Source organism: Rutilus rutilus (genome assembly GCF_951802725.1).
Source record: "Rutilus rutilus genome assembly, chromosome: 5".
Classification (NCBI taxonomy): Eukaryota; Metazoa; Chordata; class Actinopteri; order Cypriniformes; family Leuciscidae; genus Rutilus; species Rutilus rutilus.
The window spans coordinates 25,160,549-25,183,806 of NC_140213.1; the positions used below are offsets into that span (position 1 = coordinate 25,160,549).

The 23,258-nt window shown below is 38.3% G+C and overlaps 1 long non-coding RNA gene across 1 annotated transcript; it reads right to left on the reverse strand.

The window, feature by feature from the left end:
* Positions 1–14,831: 14,831 nt before the first annotated feature.
* Positions 14,832–15,222, reverse strand: LOC311290425. Its single transcript, XR_014627382.1, has 3 exons — positions 15,202–15,222; positions 15,003–15,094; positions 14,832–14,889 (listed from the first exon to the last, which is right to left on the reverse strand). It is a non-coding gene; the product is annotated as an uncharacterized lncRNA (long non-coding RNA).
* Between the last annotated feature and the right edge of the window lie 8,036 nt (positions 15,223–23,258).

Genomic DNA, 23,258 nt, shown 5'->3' on the forward strand with positions numbered 1-23,258 from the left:
CAAGATCCAAACACAGAATCAAACCAGTTTCCCAAATCTCTGTCTCTCCCCGCATTTTCAGTGACCTCTTGTCTTAGTTCCTTCAGCTTCTTCATGGCCTTAGTAAATGATCCGTCCGGGGCTGTATTATTTGGGATAAATGTACAACAATCAGTACCAAACATTACACACACTCCTCCTTTTTCAGCCAACAGCCAATTCAGGGCTAGTCTTTTTTGCCATGTCATTTTGCTAGTGTATTTTAATTGTTGACCTAGGGCATCAAGTGCTTGGTCTGTGTAGTTAATGAATCTCTGCTGATTGTAATATATGTAATTGATCCACTCCTTATTCCTATTTGGTGTTATCCATACAAATATTGATTCAAGTCCTGATCCCACCTCATCTCTAGCTTTGTACTCATGTGGTATCCCTCTTGGCTGTCCAATTGCATCAATAGAAACTTTAGGGTCTGGGACATATGCTCTTTTAACTATTTGTTTTTGTCTACTCAGCTTCCCCCCTGCATCATCAGGATCCCAATTTACGATCCCTACCTCCTGGAACAGTCTGACTCTGACACATAGTCCTTTCCAGTCTACTAGGGTGGCTCTCAGTCGTCTTCCTCCACATAACCAGAAATAATCAGCTATTGCTTCAGTTTGATTTTCTAATGGTCCTATCAATGGAAAGTTCAAAGTAGCGTTTTCACAGTCATCTTGAATTTGTGTCACTGTCATATTATTGTTTACTGTTGCTGTGGCATATATTGCGCTAGTGGATTTATACACATTTGGGTCATTATACATTTCATAGTCTAGATGCCATATTATGGCACATTTGCCTTGGAATGTCCCCATATCTCGATAACCTTTGGTTTTGTTGAAACATTCATATTCCAATGACATGTCTAGTATGTAGTCATCCGGGACTTCTTGTTTAGATTTAGTTATTCTTACATCCAATTTTTTGCATTCCCTTCCCCACCCAGTCTGATTGTAAAATCTCATGTAGTAGTGATGCCCTAACATCGCCAGACAGTCCGCTGGGCAGTATGGAGTTATTCGCCCCTTTCTATCACAGTATTGTGAGTTAAATTTAGCGCAATGCATGTTGTCATATTGATTTGGGACTACCCTTATTTTTTTCAAGGGAGAGGGTGAGCATAGTACACAAGTACTTGTTGTTGTCTGTTTTACTGTATATTTTGCCCATTTGTACCATTCATTATGGTAAGCAGTATCCAATAATTTCTCTTTTCTCAGTTCTGATTCAAAATAATACTTAGCTCGGATATTTTTCTCTTGAATAGCTTTAGCCCTCTTCAGGGCATTCTTTTCTCAAAATAGTGTTAGCCCTCTTCAGGGCGTCTTTCTTTCGAATAGTTTTACCCCTCTTCAGGGCATTTTTCTCTTGAATAGTTTTAGCCTTCTTCCTGGATCTTTTCATTATGTGTCTGCTTGTTTTGTTACCTTCTGTTGGTTCAGTCAAGTTAGGGCGACTCATTACATTCAACACCTGGGAGGTCTGGTAGTCCGATTTCTGGGTAGTCAATGTCTGGGAGGTCAATGTCCTGAAGGTTAAGTGTGACAAATTCTTTGCACTGGTATGGTTCACTGGTAGAGGGTTCTTCTCCAGGAGGCTGTCCCTCTGAAGACCTTGAGCCTGAGGCAACTGCTGCAGAAGGTGTATCACTGTGAAGATCAGTATCAGGAGCTCTCCCATCTTCAGGCTCCGTATCCTCTGGATGGTGTACTTCGTCTCGTGCCTGCATTTCATCTCCTGGTTCAGCGTGCTCAGTCTCCCTAGAATGAGGTTCAGCAACATTATTATCTTCACCTTCAGCTCTCTGCTCCTCTTGAGCATTCTGTGCTACTTCCGTGTGGTTCTCTTCTGAACTATCTGTTTCCTCTTCTTGCCTCCTATTCCGCAGTCTTGGGACCCTGGTGCAATGATTCAAATGATACCACGTCGTGCTGCCCTCTGCCTGTACTGCTGTGGGGGTTGCTCTTACTACAGTATAGGGTCCTTCTCTTCTTGGTTCATTCCACCTTCTTCTAAAGACTCTTAACCCTCTGAGGTCGACAAACGCGCCCGCGCGTTTTGCTGGATTTTTTTCACATAGCAGCAACATAAACTTAAAAAAATATTAATAAAATAAATACATGATTATAAACTATAGAGGGTCTTCTTTTTTTTGTGTACACTCACATTAACATCAAAACCTTGTTTTTATTTTTAAATAAATAAAATAAACAGGGTGCGCTTTCAGCTCACTCTGTCTCCGCAAAAATCTTTCTGAAACAAGTCTGGAAAATGAACTGAAACTCAGCTAATACTTATCACACAACCATGAAACATGCGTCTAAAGAAAGCTTTAAATTTCTACTTTTAAATAAAACAATTCACATTCAAAACAAATATTCTCCTGCAATGTAATCTGTATGAAACTAAAGAGAAGTACAGTTTCTCCCGTCTCATCTAATTAACTGTAATGAGTTCACACCCACTCGCAGAGCGCGCTATTCATAAGCTAATCAGCTGAGGTGATCTATGCAAAATAAGGTAAACGCCCCCTGAATGCCTTAAAACCAGCAAGTTTCATTCATTCACTTTCCTGCGCCGTTGGAAGATGACACGATTTACTGGTGAAGAAGCACTTCAGCTAGTCCTGGATAGTGATGACGAGTTCACTTTTTCCTCAGAAGAAGAGCGGGACTCTGACGACGAACATTTGTATTTTGAAGAGCGACTTGATCCAGCCGTGGATAATATTTCGGATGAGTAAGTCTTTTTAAATTTACTTGCATAAGTTGACAAGCTATTTTATATAAATGTAGGCTACATATTTTACTGGTTGGACCATTTCCATACTTGTCATTCAGAGTAATTTATATTTAAATGGTCTAGGCTGCTGTATAAAGTAGGAGAGATGCTTCATGCAGTCTGTTTTCTTTCGTTTTTAATAGTTTTGTTCAAAATAACACATTTCGAGCTTTCTAAATATTTCTCTGGTATTTTAGGCAAAGCTTATGAGTTTGGGTTCATTTATGAGACGAGCTCCAGTTCACATGCCGACACGGAGCTTTATTGCCTGCTATTTTTAATTCTTATGTATTAAATACAGGCAATTTGTTGATGAAACAACTATTAAAATTAAGATACAATTAATACAAAACGAAATTCACTTTAAAGAAAGGCTTTATACAAAAAATAAACCTAATGAAATGGTCAAAATCTTGTCTGCCCACTCCATTTGTCTCGCGATTGCGCATGATCTTAGATCATGGCCTGTATGAAAGTTAGGATTTTGAAATTAATTTAGAAAATATTATGTATGTTTAGATTATATTTTGACTAGTGTTTATGCTGCCTCATTATCATCAACGAAAAGTGCTTGCAAATATCTATTGCAAATGTGTGTATGTGCTGAAATGTGTAAATATGCCCAGCTGATGAATTGCAAATGTGTTAATGTTTGCGTTGTGCTATCTCCGTAATGGCCCATTGACACGCAATATATGCCTACAGCACGTGTCTACAATTATTCGCATCAGTTATTCATATAGACTAATGGTAATATACTTTGAAATATTTATGTTATAATAGTTTTCAACTTTAAAAAAAAAAAGGAATGTAGCTGCATCATCTTCATCTGCAACTCGGATTGTTGCGCAGCAACACAGTCCAACATCAGAATGAGTAAGTACATATTTACCCATGTTAGTTAAAAATTTTTTACAATATGAGCCTGTATGACTTTATTTTTGGAGGTTGGTTGATAATGTTACATATTTTTTCTTTGTGTTATCTTATCAGCATGCTATGTCCATCAGTTGTGCATGTGCTGGAATAGTAGTCTAAAATATATGCTAATAATAGTTTTTAACTTTTTTTGAAAGGAATGATGTAGGTTCTGCAACTCGCACTAAGAGGACATGCAGCAACATAGACAGAAATCAGAAAGAGTAAGTACATATTTACCCACTATTTTACAGATGTTAGACCTGATGTTGTTTCAGGAGCTGAGCTGAGCTCAGATGCAAAGAACATTTGCACAGTTGGTCGCAAGATCTGTGTGCTTTGCAAAGGACAGCTTGGTAAAAGGCAGGACACACCTTGGAAATGCCAGGCATGTAATGTTCACTTGTGTCTTCAGCTGAACAGGAACTGTTTTCAAAAATGGCACCAAGACATGTAACTATATTCTATCTGCCTTTATTTTAGTTTTTGCTCATTTTGCATTATTTTGCTTTATTTTGCTTAGAGCCCGCCATCAACGGGGCATATGCATTTACTGTGAGATACCTGCAAATTTAGAACATTTAGTTCCTCTACATAGAGGAATTACAATAAAACAGATTGAAAAACAAAACCTTTGAATCTCCTCTTCTTTGTTCAGGCACTTGATGGCCCATTAGCCACTGAGGGAGTGTATGTCACACCCCTGGTCTGAATCTCATTAATATTGATGAGCCATTACCCCTCCCATGCATAAACCTCTTCTGACAAAAAAACTGTTTTACAAGGTTTAAATCAATGTATTGTTTTATGAGAACGATTAGGCAGGATGATTTTCACATCATTTTGAAGAAAAAACTCTAGGCGACAACATCCATTATCCAAAAGTCTTGTGTACACATATTTAGTATGTGTTTTGTGGTTTTATTTCAGCAACTTTCATTTTTATTTTTTCAAATAACCACGCATAAACATTATTCTCTTAAAAACACAAAGATTTACAAGCATGTTGATCAGATATGATGGTAGCCCTGTTTGTGCTTTATAGAGTGAATTTACACCTTTGCCATTAACATGTTTATAAATAACTGAAAAAACAACAAATGTCAGAGCATGTCAGAACACCTCCAGGGCCCAGAAAACCCCTTAGACTCCAGAGGGTTAAGTATACTTGATCTCCAGGAACTACTGGACAGGGAGCTTCCTCCTCTTCTCTGGGCCCCCTATTCTGCTCCTGTGAATGAATAGCTTCATGTATAGCAGTCAATTGCCTCATATATGTCCTTAATTCCATTTGTAACTGTTCTAGAGGTGGTCCTTCGTATGGACCTCTCAAGTGAGGCACAGGCATTGGTCTCCCTGTCAACATCTCATGTGGAGACAAGTTAGTGATTCTGTTGGTCTGCATACGGTAGCTCATCAGTGCAAGGGGTAACGCATCTACCCAACTGAGTTTAGTGTCTGCACAAATTTAGTTGATTTTTGTCTAAATAGTCCCATTAACGCGTTCCACCATCCCTTGTGATTGTGGATGGTAAACGCACCCTAGTCTCTGCTTCATTCTTAATTGTTGTATTACTGCCTTTACTGTTCTCTGAATAAAGGCTGATCCATTGTCTGAACTAATCTGCGATGGTATGCCAAATCTTGGTATGACTTCTCTGGTCAGAAATTTGATCACTGTTTGTGCTCCTTGGTCTGCTGATGGTTCTGCTTCAACCCACCTGCTAAACCTGTCTATAATAACTAACATGTATCTTTTCCCTCTTACTGATTTGATCATGTCCACATAATCCATAACCAGATGTTTAAAAGGTCCTTCTGGACAGGCACGTGCACACATAGACATCAAAGGGGGCTTGAGCACCTGCCCTTTTTATTCCTGGAGAGAAAGTGCCCTTTTTTCTGGGGTGTTTTTTTTTTTTTAAATAATATATATTCCTTTTTGCGCACAGCTTCCCTGTCAAACAAATATATTTATTGAAGAATAGTATATCTAAATATCAGGGCAGGAGTTCTGAAGCACTCCCTCTCTCTCTCTCTCTCTCCCGATTAAAACCCGATTGTATTGCTTCCGCTAAAGAAAATAGTACGCTCTGTCTCTACGGTTAGAGTCCATAGCAACGCTCTGTTTTTCATGCCAACGGTCTGTTATACTCCGCACAGCGGTCTGTTATCAAGAAATAACACACCGCATTCTACATTGTAATTCAACCAAGCCATGTAATAAAATTAATTAGTAATAAAATAAGCATATATCACCACCAGGTGATATGCTTTAGTTATTTTGTTTATCCTATTTACCTGCATTGCCCTGTCAATTAGATGCAAATGTGCGCATTTTAACTAGTTGATGCCTAATTTGCATACAGAACGTCCCCAGTCCCCACAGTCCCCAGACTTACATCAAGAGTCTTCCCCCCTGAAATTTAGAAATCTAAATTGGTGAATTTAGAAGAAATCTACAGATGCAAACAGATGGAGGATACACTCTAAAAAATGTAGTAAATCTGAGTAACTGCATCTGGTACATTAATAAATAAAACTGAGTAGAAATAAGTTAACATTAAACATTAAAAATAACAATATTTATAAATTATCTTTTTATTTATGAGTAATTTAACTTTTTTTTATTTCCTCTAAACCTTTATAAAATAGTATTCCATACAACCACAAATACATACATGACATTGGCTTTTATTGAATTTTTACTCAATTATTTTGGTAAGTTTAATTCAAACAATCAAGTAAGATTTTCAGAGATTTTATTAAGTTAATAAAGTTAAATATTTCTGTAATATTTACTAAGCCACAGAATATTTTTAAGAGTGTAGTAGGTTTAAAACAAACTCCATCTAAATGTGGATTTTGAAGGTTTTATTTGATGATACAGTCCTCCCTGCTCCTCAAATGTGAAACTAAGTCCATGTCAGTCACCATCAGTTATTGTGTATGTGTCTGTGTGTGTACATGCATAGCAATAATAATATTAATGTATTTGATTAAAACATTAAGGCAATTCAGTATTCTGATGCTTGGTTGTGTGAAGCTAAAAAGTTATTTTGCTTGTGAAACAAAAAGTATTTAAACAATTAATAAATATATATTTGAAACTAGTAGCATAGAAAATGTTTTCAAAACATGCACATTGTGGAATGGTTTCCTTTGCTGCTCTATAAACCTAGTGAATACTAAGGAGACCATGGTTTCTGTGTGAAGTGATTATTTTGTAGACATCTTTTGAAAATGAAACAATTGCGTGAGTTTGAGGAAGATAAAATTAATTAACTTTTTTAATTATTTTTTTTTTAAAGGAAGTTAGAGTTGCGTACATATATATACTCTTTTGTTTAAAAAAAAAAAAAAAAAAAAAAAAAAACTTAATTATGAGAAGTGCCCTTTATTTCACTTGAGCCCCTGCCCCTCAAAATGTCTGTGCACGTCCCTGCTTCTGGAACTGGAATAGAGCCTATTGGGGTTGCTGTTCCTTTTCTGACATTATTTTGTGCACAAATTTCACATTCATTTAAGAATTCATCTACCCTTGTTTGTAAGTATGGGGACCAGAATCCTTGTCAATGGTCAAATCCATGCGCATCTGGGATTAAAATATTGAGCAATGGGTTGGGGGCTATCATATGGCCTTTGTGTGATCTCCATATGTTGTTTGCATCTCTCGTTGCCCCCCTTTGCTGCCATAAGTATATTTCAGGTGGTGATGCTCTGCATTTGGGCAATACTCTCTACGGTGGGGAGAGGCTGAATCAGGACTGATGGTGCCATAACAGCCAATTGGCACCCAGAGGCTTGTTTTGCATGTATATCGGCCGCATTATTACCTTTTATGACAAAGTCATTACCTTTCTTATGAGCCTGACATTTAATGATGGCCAATTTTGTTGGAAACATCATAGCTGTAATCAATTCAGTAATTTGGTCTCTATGTTGAATTGGTGTTCCATCACTCTTTTTAAATCCTCTTTGTTTCCATACTGCACCAAAGAGATGACAGACGCCATGGGCGTATGCAGAGTCGGTATAAATGTTAGCTACTTTGTTCTTTGCCAATATGCAAGCTTCAGTAAGTGCTTTAAGTTCAGCCAATTGTGCAGAGCAAGGTTGGTCACAATGTTGACTTAACACAGGAGTGAAATTGTCTTCATCTCTTTGTACAACAGCAAAACAAGCATGGTTACCTAAGTGGTCTCTAAAGCATGAGCCATCAACAAAATAATCCACGTCTGCATCAACAATTGGTGTTGATTCCAAATCTGGTCTCAGACGAGTAAAAGCTAGAGAGACAGAAACACATTCATGAGGAGTTCCTTCCCCCTCCAGCGGAATAAAATTTGCTGGATTTGTTGTGGCACATCTTTTTATTGTGATATCAGGATAAGTTATTAACATGGAGTATGCTAAACATCTAGCTTGTGTCAAAACAAAACGTCCTTTTTCTAGTAACTCATCAGTCTTATGATGAGTGTAAATAGTGACTGGATAGCCCATGGTTATAGCAGAGGCTTTGTCATAGGCAAAATATACAGCAGCTAAACCTTGTTGATAGCATGGAGGGTAGCCTTGAGCTACATTATCCAATTTGGTGCTATAATAGGCGATAGGTTGTCTTTTCCTGCCGCTGCACGTTTCCTGCATTAGTACAGCAGAAGCAAATCCATCTTTTTTGTCTGCCACATATAAGTGGAATTCTCTGTCACAATCAGGAATCGCTAATGCTGGAGCAGTTTGTAATTCCTTTTTCAATGAGTTAAATGCTACCAGTGCTTCAAAAGTGCCATTATCACTTTTCCGACGGTGCACTTATCAGCTCAGAGTGAGTGTTTGCTCACCCTTCAGGTATGTGCTGTCTCTGTATGCAGTGATTGGGTGCGGTATAGTGGGTCGCTATGTTACTATTAATGTGTTGCTTCCTGTACCCCAGCTAATTGGCGGTTTTGATGAATGCTGTAAACAGTAACGTTAGCCTGTGGGAATTATATGTGAGGGATATCCTCTTGTGGTAAGTGTTATGTAAGATGGCTGGAAAATTGTAGTAAAATGAGCATTAGTAACATCTCGCTTCCTTTAAGGCTTTCGTGAGGCGTGGGTCTTCTCGCTCGTCCTCCGGACTGTTCTTCTCTATCTCCCTCTCGTTTCTGCAGTGATTGCACTTTGTATAACCTGAGTCCTTTTTTGAGAACCACGGTGTTTGCGCTGTGATCGCGCCGTGGGCCAGCAAACACGTCAACAGGATTTGTATCGTCTACTTCTTTCCTTTTAAAGTGACAGCAAGAGTTATAATTTCTTTCTAGAGTGACAGACAAAGTTATAACGTTAATCTGACTGTTAGTGTATGAGAATCAGTGTGTGTGTGCTGCACCAGCTCTATTTTTTGTTATTTTCTTTAGTTCAGCCTTGTATTTTGTTTAGATTTCTCTTATCTAAGTGTGTGTGTAGTTGTTGAGCTTGATTATTGTATATGTGTAATTTGGCTGTGATATTTTCTTTGTTTATCATTTTGGGGTTTCACTAAAACTCAATTGTTTATTGCTTATTTATTTTGCTTATTTTGTTCTCCCAGGAACTGAGGTGACCAGGTGGAAGGACCTTCTCTTGCAGTGTTGTGGTGGTGTTGCAGTGGGTGACACTTTTGAAGTGCCTGCGTGTGTGATCCAAGGGCACGGTGACGTGTGTGAGTAGGATTGCGCTTTTGGAAAAGCCATTAAGTGGTCCTCCCGCCGGTAGACTCCGCCTGGTTGTTTGGTATATTTTTCCTTTTTGTCTGACTTGTGAGTTATATTTGCAGACTTTCTTTTCTTGAGACTCCTCCTACCCTGGTGGGTAGAGGACTGTGTTGGTGCTGCCATTTCATACTGCCCTCTGTGATTTCTCTTGCTAAATGTCATTATTAGTAAATGTAGCGCTGGGCGCCTTTAAAGTAGAACATATTTTAAAAAAATTTGTACACTAATAAAGACTGCCTATTAAATTATTTGCACTTGTGTCTCTGACCTCCCTGGCACACACGAACCTGTGTGACCTAGTGTTTATTACTGAGTTATTTAGATATTCCCTGATTGATTCAGGGTGGCGTAGTCGACAATTATCACCATAAGCTAAATTATTTATTAAAAGCCTATACCGCTTCGTCACGTTTGGAAAACCACTAGCCATATTGGCTAGTGAGCAAAAAAGTTAATGTCAAGCCCTGCCCACAAATATTAATACAGACTGTCCATTACAGAGAAGCATAAGCATGCAGTAGAGACTATTATATAGCCAAATGTGATCCAGCAGTAAATAAAGATTTACGGCCTACCTTTTTAGCGCAATTTTCCACCGGACAAAATTGCGATTGTTAACTCATGATTTCTGTTCTGTCTGTGCGCACCAATCTTGCACTTCTATCTACTCCTCAACCAGACCACCTAGAGACTTCGGGTTTTCGGCATTATGTTAAGGAAGGTCTAATCTCGGGAACGCACAAAAAAAATCCAGGAAAAGATTTTGGATTTCCTGGAAATTCCAGAAAAAATTCAGTTTTTTGCATATTTCTCGGCAACCATAATAGCTATCGAGTTGAAACAAATTGCAATCGATAGCTTCTAAAATTTACAATAATATTAGAAAAAAAGAATTGATCAAAAATCTTTCCTTTATGCTTCAAAAATTAATTAAAACTTTATATGAAGGGAAATAAGAAAAATATTGCCTTTTCACCTATAAAACTATTGTTCCACAGAAATACGTAAGGAAGGTATTCACAAGAGTCATGAGCACAATTAATTCCACTGAATTACGGCAAGAAATCAATGAAGGTATCGATCAAGATTTGGAGAAGGAGCAATAATATATGAGAAAACGACAAGAGGTTGCAAAATAAATGGAAGAACGTTCAGCAAAGCGACAAAAGATGGCGACATCCACACCAACGGCTTCCTCATCAGGCGTATCTGATTTCTACGATGACTCGTGGCTTTCAAAGGATGTTTTGGCAAATATCTCGAAAGCAGAAGAAGAGTTTACAAAGTCACAAGCCAATAGTCAAGCAGAAAAGAAGGAAGAATCTGAAGAGGACAAAGCAGAAAAGGAAGCTGATACAGAGAAAATCGAGGATATTGAGTGAACACAAGATGTAAAAAATAATGAGCTAATAAAAAAAATGATGTTCAACTAGTCAAGTGATTATGCCTTTTTAGCGCAATTTTCCACCGGACAACTCGAGCAACTTATTTTCTCTTTCATTTACTATCTCTTAGTGTTGTGATCCCATGACGTGAGAAAATTGCGCTAAAACACTCACTGAGTTTTTATTACTTGTTTTTTATGTCAAGTAACTTTACTGAAGAACAACGTTTCAAAGAACTCTTCGCCAACTGGCTAACGTTAAATAATAATAAAAATATAATAAAGAAAAAATAAAAATCCGTTGAACTGAGTCTCATTCACTGTTTATTCGAGTGTTGAAAAAGAATAGCATCCACTGTTGAAGGCTTCAGGCTCGGTAATCAAATCAAAACTCTTTCAAAATGCAGCTTTTCCTGAAGTATTGGGAACTTTTAGTAACTCCCCACAACTTCTCCCTGATGCTTTGCATGGTCAACTGTCACCTAATACATTGCACGCGCGTCGCGTTACTCGCGTGATCGCATATTTATAATATTATCAATATAACAATATTTCATACAGTAGTCTGTGCTCTGCGCGTATATTATGGGCACGATGAAAGGAGAAAAGCTAAATGAGCCCGAGTCCGACCAAAGCCCAATCTGTAAAAAAAAAAAAAAGAAGAATTGGACCCGACTGCTTCCAATAAGTGACAAAATAACGCCAACATTTTCCTATTTACATGTTGTGATTTGTATAGTCACAGCGTGTACAAATAACATGGTCACACAGGGTTCTCAAGTCTCACGCATTGGCCGTGAGACACACGCAATTCAACCAGTTCACACGCTCACACGCCACACCGTGTATTTCTCACGCTGAAAAGGCAATGCCAGCCAAGTTGTCCTACAACCTTTATAACGTTGTATACGAGGCGCGGGCACACAAAGTGAAGGTTCCTGCCGCCAGCATGTATCTCGGCCAGATTGCGTAATTTGCGTTCGTTAATAGGCAACATAGATGCGCGAACACACGGAAGTTGACGGAACATTCTCGGCCACCGTACGTTCGTTACTAGGTAACCAACAACATTGCGCGAACACCATACTGTCTATGGCGAACACACGTCGTGATGATGGAGAAGGTAAGTTGGAAGAAAGCTCGTCTAACATTTTAAGGCTAGAACATTTAATATATGACGTTAGCCCATCGTATACATTATTATTGATGCAGTCAAAAACTCTACAACTACTTTGCAACCAGGCCAGAAGCTTTGGCTCAGTTTGGCTAGCTTACGTTATCTGAAACTCATAGATATATGTCTGAAACTAAGGGAAATGTTAGTGGGTATGGGAAGGAATGAAGATGTATTTCTTTTTATTTCATTTTATTTTTATTTTTCATTTTATTTAAATTAAAATTTATTTATTTTATTTTATTTTATTTTATTTTAAATTATATATTATACTGCATTAATAGTATTTCTAGTTACATTAATGCTATACGTATTAAAGCAGAGTGCTCTGGGTAATATATATCCTGTCAAAACATACATTAATCATTGCCATTGCATTTGTATTTTTCAAACACTTACAACACAAAACACATTTCATAAGCTGGAGTGTGTACTCTTGTGTACACACACACACACACACACACACACACACCTTAATAATACTAATATGTCATTTGTTCACAATGTCCCACCACACAATAAATCATTATACCGTTTCAACTAGACACATTCAAAATGCAAAAATGTTTGTTTTTCCAAACTGTTTGGAGCAATTTGTTATATTTTTGTAATTTTTGTATAACTTACTTGTAATTTTGAAATATAACATTAAAGAGTATATTTGATGTGATGAATTGCTCTGTCATTTATTAGATTTACCAATTGTTATCGTTTCAATTTGTGCTGGTTAATTATGAACAATGGGTAAAATTGGGGGGCGGGGACAGGTGGGGGCGGGGCTCCATTAGGCCCCTCCCCCAACCACATGTGATCTCACTCCAAGCTTTTGATAAAACTTGAGAACCCTGGTCACATATTCTCAGAAGGCGAAGCACTGCTACTTGGGCGGAGTGATTTGCTGCAGCAGCTGAGAAGCGCCGTGGTGAGGAGCAGAGTTCGCTCAGAATTGGAGTAAATCACTCCGCAGAAGTAGCAGTGCTTCGTCTTCTGAGAATATAGTTCCCAGTACACTGTAAAACCCAACAAGTTAACTCAACTCAAACCGATTGAGGAAACTAATTGCGGCAAACCATTTAAGTTTAAAAATAAATACATATGAGTATTGTGAACTTATATATATTGAGTCATATTCACTCATAATTTAGTGTTCGTTTAGTCATTCATTTTGAGTATATATAACTTGAATATTTTAAGTTCATTCCATTAAACTTTTAAAGTAATTTAAACCATTTGAACTAACTGGTTTGAGTTCATTTAATAAATCTAATCAAGTCATAACAACTATATAGCTACTCAAATGGTTTTAGGAAACCGATTGCCGTAAATGATTTAAGTTGATTAAACTCAAATTAATAAAGTTTTATAAGACAAAAGGAAAAACATTGGTATAAAGCAGTGTTCCTCAAACTCGGTCCTGGAGGGCCACTGTCCTGCACAGTTTAGCTCCAACCCTGATCAAACACACCTAGCTGTGAGTTTCTAGAGATCCTGAAGACATTGATAAGCTTGCTCAGGTGTGTTTGATCAGTGTTGGAGCTAAACTCTGCAGAAAAGCGGCCCTCCAGGACCGAGGCCCTCCAGGACCGAGTTTGAGGAACCCTGGTATAAAGAAATGGTCAAAGAAAAGGATGCAGTTATTAATAGTATTTATTGAAAAATAATTTATTTTACAAAAGGTTCTCAGTGATGAATGTTGTGAAAGATGGTCAGTCAGTCTCCTCACTGTCCAAAATACAAAACTGCACATGACTTCTGTCTGGCGAACTGTGAATAAACAAACAAACAAAAAAAAACATTAATCTTCCACTGACAAAACTGGTTTACTCACAGCATAAATGCTAGAATAGAGGTTATGCGTGACGTCACCGTCGGCTAAGTGGCAAAAAGACTGAGCGGCAGCATTTGTTTTCACTATAAGAACACACAAAGCACATCTAAAATGGAAAAGAGCTTTGAGATTGACAGTACAACTAGATTTGACAAGAAAGCCAAGGTTTTATTTTTACAGACTGTCAGACTATGCTGAATTTAGGGGTAAAATCATACCATATATATTGTATTGTTATATATTGTATTGACAACTCATCAGTTAAATATTTACCATCGTATATTCTGAATAATTGTAAATTGAATTAACTGAAATAATTGTCGAAACCAGGCACATATAAAATGTCAGAAAACAGGATTCCTGACTACATGTCAATATCCATGGATAACTGGATCTTTGATAAGTTGTTAGGAACACTATATCCAGTCCAACCTTTAATTTAAACTGATAATCCTTTGTTTTACTCGAGTTTTCTCAGTTTCCCTGTTAACTCCAGTCACGCTGCAGCTCTTTAGCCACTCAGTCTGACTAGGGGGGCGTGTTCCGGCAGGAAAGTGATGTCAGTGCATACCCTTTATATCTCAGCTTGTATTACATTACATTTACACATTTGGCAGACGCTTCTATCCAAAATGACTTACATTGCATTTCAAGGTGCACATTTTACATTCTTATCAGTTCTCAGTTCTTGCTTTCCCTGGGAAATTACCTTTTTCTTAAATTTTTGCCGTGTGAATGACAGTCACTGGAGGATAGTCAGTCAGTCTTCTTACTGAAATAGATCCAAAAATGCGCAGGACACGTTTGTCTATTTTGAACTGTGAAAAAAAAAAAAAAAAAAAATATTAATACATTTTCCACTGACAAAAACACAAAAATATGAATTACTCTTACACTGACAAAACTGTAGTTTACTCATCATTATAAATGAGAAAATATGTCAGCTTGTATTACCTTTTTTTTTTTTTTTTTCGTATTAATGACGGTCGGTGGTTGATAGTCTCCTCACCGATATCCAAAATTGCCCAAGGGACACATTTGTCTATGCCAAAATGTGAGAAAAAACACAAAATATTAATTAGTTTTCCACTGTCAAAAAATTGGTTTACGTTACTCACAGCATAATAAATAAAGGAATAAGTCAGCTTGTATTACCTATTTCTGCAGTTGTTGCCATGTGAATGACGGGCGGTGGATGGTAGTCTCAATCACTGATAATGATCCAAAATGGCTCGGGACACTTTTGTCTAAGCAAAAATGTGAGAAAACACACAGAAATTAATTAATCTTCCACTGAAAAAACTTAAGTTTACTCACAGCATTTTAAATGAAGAAATAGGTCAGCTTGTATTACCTTTTTTATTTAGTTTTTGCCGGGTAAATGAACGTTATAGCTGCTAGCTGCTAGTCTCCTCACAATATCCAAAATTGCGCGGGACACGTTTGTTTACGCTAAAATGAGAAAATACAAAAAAATATAAATTTTCCACTTACGAATCTGTGGTTTACTCACAACATAATAAATAAAAGAGTATGTCAGCTTGTATTAACGTTACCTATTTCTTTAGTTTTTGCCGTGTGAATGACGGTTAGCACTTGTGGAGTCAGTCAGTTTCGTCCTCACTGATAAATATCCAAATTTGCGCGGGACACGCTCTGTAAAAATGTGACAAAACGCACACACATATAAATGACTGTTCCAGTGACAAAACTGTCGTGTACTCACAGTACAACTAACTTACTGCCGCTGATTAAAAAAAATCTATGAGTAAGTTAGTGCTAAATGCAATGTCGCGTTGGCTTGTCGTTTCTGTGACGTGACACAAATGGCATAACTTAGTCTTACTACAGTAGTTACGTTACTTTAGCTAGTCGGTCTTCTTAACATGAAGAGTCACGACAATACAACGTTAAATGTATACAAGTGCTCTAAAGAGGACGAAGCATTTTGCCGTGCTTACCTGTTAAATCTCTCCATGGCCGCCATTCTGTTCCGACTCCGAGTTACTTCGTGTGTGAGCTGTGGGGGATGGGCAGATTGAAATAAATACGCGGGGTTTTCCAGTGCGTGAGGGAGAACGCCGTAGAGAGACCTAAATGTAGGCTTCAAATGAAGCAGAAAATGTTAAATGTATTTATTTAAGTGTTTATTTCATTCCCTTGTATAGTAATTTCTTGAAAAATAAAATTTAAAAGCTAAAATAACAAATAGGTTATTCATAACTTATTCGGTTTAAGTTCTGCTCAATACATTGCAGTTTTTGAGTTAATATCACATATTTTATTAAGTTAAACTAACTTTTAAAAAAAAATAAGTTAAATGTACTCATTTAGTTTAGTAACTTTCAGTCTTAGGTTTTACAGTGTATGTATACGGTTAGACAGGGCCGGAGTGGGGCCACTTTTCAGCCCGGGAGTTTCAGGCCCAAGACCGGCCCACTTTTTCCATGGTGGAATTCCAAATTAGCACTTTTTCCAAATTGGATAAATGAAGCAACAGTTCAGCTCTTACTATTGTGCAGTTTGTATTAATACCATGGTTCAACAAATAATGTAAAGGTTAAATAATAATTCACTTAGACTTTATATGAAGCAATTGCGACTTTATTTCACACAATTCTGACTTTATATCTTGCAATTCTGACTTTATATCTTGCAATTCTGACTTTATAACATGCAATTGCGACTTTATTTCACGCAATTGCAACTTTATTTCACGCAATTCTGACTTTATATCTCGCAATTCTGACTTTATAACACGCAATTGCGACTTTATTTCACGCAATTCTGACTTTATATCTCGCAATTCTGACTTTATATCTTGCAATTCTGACGATGTAAACTCGCAATTGTGAGATAAAAAGTCGCAATTATCTTTTAAAATGTTTTAATCTGTGGCGGAAACAAGCTTCCATACCTCCTGGCCTCTTCCTCCCATCCATCCTCCCTGACGCGTACCGTTACGGTAGCGCCGGCCCAGCTATCGGTAGGCGCCGGCGGTGTCGCGGTAGCCTACCTGAGAAAACGTTTTGGAAAAGACGGGCTATGGACCCAACCAACTCTATAGGAGGGGAGGGGAGAACTCCCTCACATGGTACAACCCATGCAGAGGCTGCGCGCTGCAGTGTCAGAATGCGGAACGTGTGTAGCCTAATGTAGCTAACGTGACAAATGTGAGAAAAAAAGAATAATCCTCGACCGGCCCAAAAGTGAAGCGGCCCACCGGGAATTCTCCCGATTCTCCCGATTACCCACCCCGGGCCTGCGGTTAGATGGTTGTGTCTCATGTGACCTTGTTATTCGTACACGCTGTGACTATACAAATCACAACATCTAAATAGGAAAATGTTGGCGTTATTTTGTCACTTATTGGGAGCAGTATGCTAGCTGGAGCCCTTTACCTCCAGTCTTTGTGCTAAGCTAGGCTAGCGGTGGGTGCGTCAGTTGACTTACAGCACACACGGAGATGAAAAAGGTATGTATGGACTTATCTAACTTTGGGGGATAAGGTGAATAAGCTAAAGTCCCAAAAAGTCGGCATGTTCCTTTAACCCTCAGATGGTCTTCGTTTAGCAGTCACACTCAGGGCCTTCCCGGTCAGAAGTGACCGGACACCTAAAAATGAATTTTCCTCCATCCCAGTAAAAACCAATGCAATTTATTTTTGTTCTATAATATTTATTCTTTTTAATTTAATATTTTGAGACAATTTGATTGAACTTATTAATATTTATGCAATATTTATAGTCCATTTTTTGCCATTGAAAATAATTTTTTTTTTTTATTATTATTATTATTATTATTATTATTTCTATGCAGTATTTTCGGTTAAAATAGAGACTAGGCTTTCATAAAAAAATAAAAAAATAAAATCAATTTATTAAACATAAAATGAAATAAATCATGTTATTGCATGGGTTTACCACTAGATGCCTGTATAGCTCTAAATGGAGATGCTTGTGAATTCTAGTTGTTTTTGGACCAAATTACTTACTTTTAAGATGTGGATTGAATGTATTTTTTTAGAAATTCTCAAATAATACTTTTTGCCAAGGTTTATAACATTTAATTAATTATTATTTTAATAATTGTAATAATTATTATATTAATTATATATATATATATATATATATATATATATATATATATATTCATTATAATTATTAATTATGTTATGTTTTTCACTCTTGATGTTTTAGAGTTTCACCCCTTCATTGCTGAGCACTTTTTTTCTGCATCGTGGCCGATTTGTAGCGAATTTTTGTGTTTTTGTCAATTTCCCATTCATTTCCTATGGGGGTCATTTTTGACCGAAGACCAAAATCGTGACTCATTTTTTTACGACCACTTAGCATGCTCGGATCATGAACTCAATTTTTTTTTTGTGTGTTCACATACCTAATGCCAGAAAAGTCACCAAGTTTTGTAACATTCCAATGAAGCTGTGATTTTTTAAAATTCAAAACAGAAAATTATTCGGTCAGAAGTGACTGAGGACCATCTGAGGGTTAAGTTTAAAATATTCTAACTGACTCCCCAGAGTGAGTTTTTTCAAGGCTACCATTATTTCCTTAATGTTTCCATGATGACGTGTCATATTTGTCAGGTGACACACCGCATCCACAATAACACTGTATGACAGATGGGCTTTTATTTAGTTTTTCCTTTTTTATTCAAAATATTCACAAATTTGCTTGCTTATGTCATCAACTATCTGATATTCTGATTCTCAAAAATGTGTAAGTGTAAGTTTGATCGTTTAAAAACCTTTTTAAATAATCTTTATCTTGATCTATGACGTGAGATGGGCGCCACCATGTTTCTTTGCGCTGCAGTTCAGAGAGTCCTGTCAGTCATCAGTTTCTCCTGAAATAGATGTAAGAAAGTGGCCGGTGAACTGTGAGAAGAATAGAGTAAACTTTAAAGTTACTTCCACTATGTTTGTCTGATATGAATAACACACGTTGGCAAATTATATTTGAATAGATCATTATTGCTGCTTCCACAGACATCTGTGTATTTTACAAACTCCAAATGTATTGTTTTACTAGTATGACAGCGCTGAGCTCGCCAGTCTCTGACTCAGCGCTATTCAACACACGAAAGCACAGTTTGAATCTGGCATTTATGTCACGTCACTGAACATTCTAAATCCCATATGTGGGATCGTACTCTCAGGTACACAGAAGTAAAAATCCCATATATGGGATCGTACCACTCTAAAGGTTAAACATTTCATTTGTAACCATGAATACAAAAATGAAACTGAGGGGGCACAAATCAGATCTGAGGGGGCAATGCCCCTTTTGCCCCCTCATGGCGCCGGGCCAGAATCAGCTGAGGGTGCTCTTGCTTTTGTTTGAGGGGGCTTATATTCAAATTTGTCTTTGTGATGTTGTTTTTACCCATGTTTTAATTTGTTAACAAAAAAATATTAGTTTTGATCAAGCATTAATTGGCGGACCACTGCAGTACAGCTGTGGACCCCCGGTTGAAGACCCTTGCTGAAATACATTTTATTTAATTCTCATGCACTGTTTGATTTCTGGTTACAGCCTGTATTGTCCGCGTCAAATCGACCCTAATTGGATTCAATACAATTCCCCAAAAATCACACTATGAAAGAAAGGAAAAGAATTAAAAAAAAAATTAGGTACAAATAATTCAAGGGACACTTGCTATTATACATTTACAACAATAATATCTTAGTCTAAACCTAAAGTAATCTTGACAACCTATATAGCATTTGAAAGCTTTCAGACTCTAGTTTTCATGTTTGGTGACTGATTTTCAAAAGAAATGACAGAGCAATAGATACGTAGCAATAGATTCTTTATTTGTTATGTGGTGCCAAACTATGACACAAGCTCTGATTCTTTCTGTCACGATCACTGTCACTGTCAATGTCATCGTCACCGTCATCGTCACTGTCATCTGTTAGTCTCCGTTTGCTCTACAGTTCCCATGATCCTCCTTGGCCCACACCTGCACCTCCTCTACTATTACCCGCACCTGACAGTTATCGTCGTCATCGTCATTGTCTTCAGCTGTTGTCTTGTTATCTTCTGTGTATGTAGTTCCTGCTTGTTTTCAGTTCATTGTCGCTGATTGTTTGTGTTAGTTCACACTGTTTCACACCTTGTATATTAATCGTTGTTTGGATTAAAGCTTCTTGTTATTTTGTTAACCGTTGCCTCCATCGTCCTCATTTGAGAACCCAGCGTGACAGAATCACCGCCCAAACTACCAAATGGATCCTGCGGTTCTTCTGATTCTCCTGGAGCAGGACCAGCTCTCTCTCGAGGCCCACACCACGTCTTTTCTCGACCTGGCGTGCCTTACTTCCTTCCCTGACCTTTCATTGAGTGTTTTTTTTTATTTTTTTACCCAGGTCTCAATGGGAAGACGAAGGCACGCTTGCCTGGTGTGGGACCTCGAGAGAACTTCGAGGCCTTTGTTGAGTGGGTATTATTCCACTGTGGTTCTCAGTTCACCATTGGCCCTTCCAACAGCGATGAACTTGAGACCACCCTTCCTGAGTCCCCTGTTCCTATCCTAGTCCAGAAACAAGAGACTATTCACATCATATCTGCCGAGCCTGAGGGGTTCAACTTAATTGACTTTGATATTAATCCTGAGTTTCTTCACGTCATGTCAACTGAGCCTGAGAATCTTCTCGTCATATCTGCCGAGCCTGAGGGGTTAAACTTAATTGACTTTGATATTGATCCTGAGTTTCTTCACATCATGTCTGCCGAGCCTGAGTTTCTTCACGTCATGTCTACCGAGCCTGAGAATCCTCACGTCATGTCTACCGAGCCTGAGAATCCTCACGTCATGTCTACCGAGCCTGAGAATCTGCATGTCATGTCTGCCGAGCCTGAGAATCTTCACGCCATGTCTGCCGAGCCTGAGTTTCTTCACGTCATGTCTGCCGAGCCTGAGCTTCTTCACGCCATGTCTGCCAAGCCTGAGCATCTTCACGTCAGTCCTGCTGAGCCTGCGCTCCACGTCAGTCCTGCCGAGCCTGCGCTCCACGTCAGTCCTGCCGAGCCAGAGACTGTTCTCGTCATCCCCGCCGAGCCAGAGACTGTTCACGTCATGCCTGCCGAACCAGAGACTGTTCTTACCTGGTCAGCCGCGCCGCCTAAACCCTCTAAGCCTGTCCCCGAGATTAAACCCCTTACTCCGCCCAAGAAAATGTTGGTGGGGGGCTATACGTCTCCGCCATGGCCGCCCGAAGGGACGCCTCATCCGTGGCCGCCCGAAGGGAAGTCTCCGCCATAGTCGTCAGCTCAGCCTGACCCGCCCTGGCCTCCTGCTCAGTCTGACCCGGTACCGTCCTGGAGTCTTCAGTGTTTTGCACCTTGTATACAAATCGTTGTTTGGATTAAAGCTTCTTGTTATTTTGCTAACGTTGTTCAGATATTTAGCTTTGATTTCTTGAAGTTTTAGAGCTGAACTTGTTTTGTGAAATACATTTTTTTGGGGATAAAATATAAAAAAAAATATTTTTATATATTTAACACTTTCGTAACTTTTTTTTAAACTTTACTTTCACAATAATCTGTGAAGTTTTCCCTTTAAAAGTCTGTGATCTGAAGTATTCAAGATTTGTAACAAAATATAAGTTGGAAAAGTAATTTTCTAGGATATACTCAAAAATTGGGACAGACAATAGGCCTATACATTTAAAACAACTTTTTATTTTCACAAACTTTAAAAATAAAAAGTTGTTAAACTCAACAAGACACTGGCACTTCAGGCATAGAGTTAAAGAGCTCTGACATACAACAAAGAAGTGTTTGTATTTTGGGTCTGTATAGTTGCTTTTGAATAGCTGTCTATATGGGTCAAATTGACCCACGAACAGCAAGATCGTATAAAATTTGTGTATGCACATTTTACAACGCATCGGCGTGTTGAAACTTTGCATGCATGTTCATGACCCTAAATTAGAAAAGGCCACACAATTTTAAGAAAAACAATGTAGGTTAGATAGTATTTCAGATGACAAAAAATGTTTCAGTATTGAAATAAGTGGGGATAACTTAAGTGATAACTTTTTGTTAACAGTATACCATTTAAAATAGTGGCGGATCACTTTACATATCTTGGCCTGAAAATTCCAAAGAACCTAAATATTTGTTTACATTACATTTTTTAGACATGATTAACAAACTCAAATTAAGCATCGAAAGATGGAAACTGCTTCCTTTATCGCTAATTGGCCGTGTGAATGTGATAAAGATGGTTACTCTCCCTAAGTTTCTATATCTTTTTCAAAATCTCCCTATTTATTTGCCGGCAACCTTTTTTAAACAACTTGATTCAGTTATTCTGTCATTTGTATGGAACTATAAAACACCTCGCATAGCAAAAGCCCACTTGCAAAAACCTACTAATTGTGGAGGCCTCGGCCTTCCTATTTTTAAGCATTATTATTGGGAAGCAAATGCCAGAGCTCTCACTTTCTGGCAAAGGGGCATCCTGGACAACATGCTGCCTGAGATTTCCCCATTATGGGTTCGTGCTGAGGCTATGTCAGTGCCGGAGTCCTCTCTCCCAACTTTACTTTTTACAGAGTGTAAATCTATCGGCAAAATAGGAAGCTATAATTTTGTGTTGAGAAATTCTTTGAGGATTTTGAAGCAGATAAATAAATTCTACAAATTACCGAAGGTCTAACTCAATACTCATATATCGTGCAATCCTTCATTTGAGCCTTCTCAGATGGATGGAGCTTTTTCAGGATGGAGGAGAAAAGGTTTATGCTGTATAGGAGATCTCTATATAGATCACATGTGTCAAACTCAAGGCCCGCGGGCCTATTCCAGCCCGCCACATTATTTTATATGGCCCGCGAGAGCATATGGGTGTCTTAAAATTAGGGATGCGCCGAAAATTTTCGGCCGAAAATAACATTTTCGGTTTTTGGCCGAAAGATACTAAAAAGCCGCCACGGCCCTCCGTGTTCGACGATGGTTTGACTCTGGCTCAGCGTGTTTTATGACTTTGCGTGCGAGTCCGCTTCCGAAGATGCATAACTTCGAAGCGCGTTCCGCTGTGTGTGTGCGCTGTGCTCTCCGCTCCGTGTTCACAGCGCGTTCTGCTCAATGTTCCGCAAGCAACCTCCGTGTGTGTGTGTGTGTGTGTGTGTGTGTTTGTGTTGCGAGCTCTGCTCACGCTCACCGGAAAGGCAAAGTCCGCAAAAAAAAAAAAACGTAATTTCTCTGGACTTGTTTCTTTTTGCAATAGCACTACTGTGCTGTAACATGGTGTGTATAGCCGTGCTGGGCAACACTGGTAAAATTACACGAATCACGATCCTCTCAAGCACCGGTCCTCTCCCTGCTCTGCTCATGCTCTGATAAAAACAGCTTTGTAGGACTATACTTTATTTTGACAATT